This window comes from Grammomys surdaster, unplaced genomic scaffold (assembly GCF_004785775.1).
Source record: "Grammomys surdaster isolate TR1022 unplaced genomic scaffold, NIH_TR_1.0 726, whole genome shotgun sequence".
Classification (NCBI taxonomy): domain Eukaryota; kingdom Metazoa; phylum Chordata; class Mammalia; order Rodentia; family Muridae; genus Grammomys; species Grammomys surdaster.
The window spans coordinates 17,150-19,915 of record NW_021605145.1 but is presented as its reverse complement, the minus strand read 5'-3'; positions in this window follow the sequence as shown (position 1 = coordinate 19,915).

Here is a 2,766-nt window from a genome sequence, read left to right as displayed (position 1 = left end):
AAGCATGGTGTGGTGTCACACAACTTTAATTCCAGTGCTCCAGCTGCAGAGGCAGACAAATAAATATCTGGGAGTCAAAGCTAGACTTGGCTGCAGGATGGTTTCCACACCTGCTAAAGCTAGTGAAAGTGTCTCAAGAAAGTAACTAATGTAGGCAAGCAATGTTTAGTACTGCTTCTTGATTCTGGGGCCAGTTCTTAGACACATGGCTTAGTTTTCCTGAGATCCAGTTTCCACAGCAGCCAAAAATAATGATAACAATAAAATGTATTTCTTGAAACTGGGGGAATGAATATGAGATCAAAAATGCAAGCACAATGCCTTAAAAGGAACGCATTATGCCGAAAAATCTTCATTCACCACGTTAATTTCTGGGCTTTGCATTTTTAACTCTCTTATCAGCACACAACCCTCCTTTAAGCTATGTTTGTCAATAGTCAAATTTTCACCTAGCATCTGCTTTTTGGTATTTATCGGTTGGTTTCCCTTCATCTGGCATCTGTTTTGTATTCTTTACTAACTGGTTCAGAACAGCACCATGAAAGAGCAGTATTGCTAATCAGATAATTAAAGCCCTCCTTCACACTAGCTGTTACGACTCAGTAAAAAATAACTATCACTGTTGCTCTGTAAGAGTTTAGTGGGGCCCTTTTTATCAGCATTATCTCGTAACCCAGTAAAGCTATGGTGTCAACAACAGCTCCATATTACTATAGTAAAATATCTGACATAATTAACCTATGAGAGAAAAGTGTTTATCTGGCTCATGGTTTTGATATAAAAACTGGAAGAACTCATCGTTCTGGACCCCTGGAAGGTGTGCCAGAGGCAATTGTGGAGGGTATTCTGTAGAGCAAACTGCCCATGTCAAGATCCAAAAAGCAAAGGCAAACATAGGTGTAACTTTAAATTTTTCAAGGCCTAGTTTTAATGATGGTTTCTAAATGCTGTACCCTCCCTTTAGCAGCCACTCACCAGAGGTAGTGGGAAAGAAAGAAATGGGTGGGGGTGGGGGAAGTGGACCTGTGTAGAAAGGTGCTTTGGAGCAACTCCCATCTGTGTTGCCTGGAAATAAGAAGTTCAACTCACAAGTTAGCAGTGGCAGCTCTATCCACTCATAAACACTACACGGATTCTCTCAACTCTCCAGCTCAGTAGTGTCAGGATAGTAGCAGTGGTGGCACTACCTAGCAGAGACAGCCAGTCCTCAGCTTCTGCACAAGTCAGCAGGGGGGACCAGAGCCAACATAAACCAGAAGTTCTTAGCTGTGCCTCTCTCAGTGAAGCAAAGATCAGCAGAGATGTAAGACCAACAAGTATCTCTGTAAGCAAGCCAAGCTCAGGCTTCGTCACTGTCCTTTTTATACTCTCTCCAAACATCACATGCCCTCTACTGGTCTTGCCTCAGCATATGTTTTGCCTCTGCACCTGAGTCGGTCTCAGCTGACATCACTCTATCAGTTAGCCTAAGTCTCCTGAAGTGGCAAGAAACTGCAGCATGTCACTAGAAGTTTTTTGATGCATTTCTCTCTATGGAGTCGTGACAAATGCAGCTCAACTATGCAATGTAAGGTGGACCAATAAATTCTTGTTGTTAGCAAAGAATCCTTCATCATGTATCCTTTCACCTGCTTGTTTTAGCAAAACATTCTTTCACCTGTGTCTGCTTCATTGAAACATTCCTTCACAAGTCTGTCTGAGCCTTTCACCTGTGTCCACTTCCATTAAATGTTCCTTCATGTGTTTGCCCAGTAAAACACCATCCAACTGACTTTCTAAAGGACCCTTAAGTTTCCACTTCACATAGAGAGTAGGGACCTGTTACCACTATCCTCTTTAAAGACAATGACCTGAAGACTATCCAAAAGGCTCTAATCCTAAATATCAACACCTGCACCCTATGGCCCAAGTATTCAACACAACTTACAGAACATTCAGCAGCTGAACATATTAGACACAGACAGGATTAAATAGTTGCACTAGAATTGAGACCACCAGGCTGGCTTCTATGTTAATTTAGTGAGTAGTGGTCTCCTGAGCTCTTTGAATCATTGTTTAATTGCCTGCAAAGAAAAAATTGAATGGTAGCATCTGAGTGGGCTTGAACCTGTGGCTTCTTTCCCATCAGGCCATGAGTCTGCAAAGAAAGACATCACATGGCAAGTACAATAAGATGAAGCAAGCCAAGAGAATGAGTCTAAATCCCAAGTCCTGTTCTGAAGATGGCCACGTTCTGAGTTTGAGCATCAGTAATCTCTAGAGCTAGGCTGCATGAAGTTCACATTGTCCCCTCACTGATAGTCATCAGGACTTACACAGTACTATACCCTTAGCTAGAAACATTATCAGATGTCATCTGGGGAGTTTGGAACTTAAATACAGGCACAGAAGATATAGGATGTTGGCTGTTCACATTTATCTTTTGTTCCCAGTTCTGTGATTTCTTTTAAAACAGCATATCTGTCCAAGCATACATAAACACAAAAGTATTCTAGTTCAATGCTTTCCTTTACACATTTTTACTATTTCTGTCTTCTCTCTGTCATTCTCTCACTTAGGAAATGTGTATTAATAGGCTAATAGTCCTATGTTTTTCTCCAAGTTTATATAACCAGATACAAATGCATAGACTTTCACACACATCTTGTTTTACTCCAATTTCTTGTGGATTCTTCCACATTAAGAGGCATAGTCAGACAGGTAGTTTTTCTGTTAATGCCGTGCCCAGTATTTTCTTTAAGAACTATACCTCTCTCTCTCTCTCTC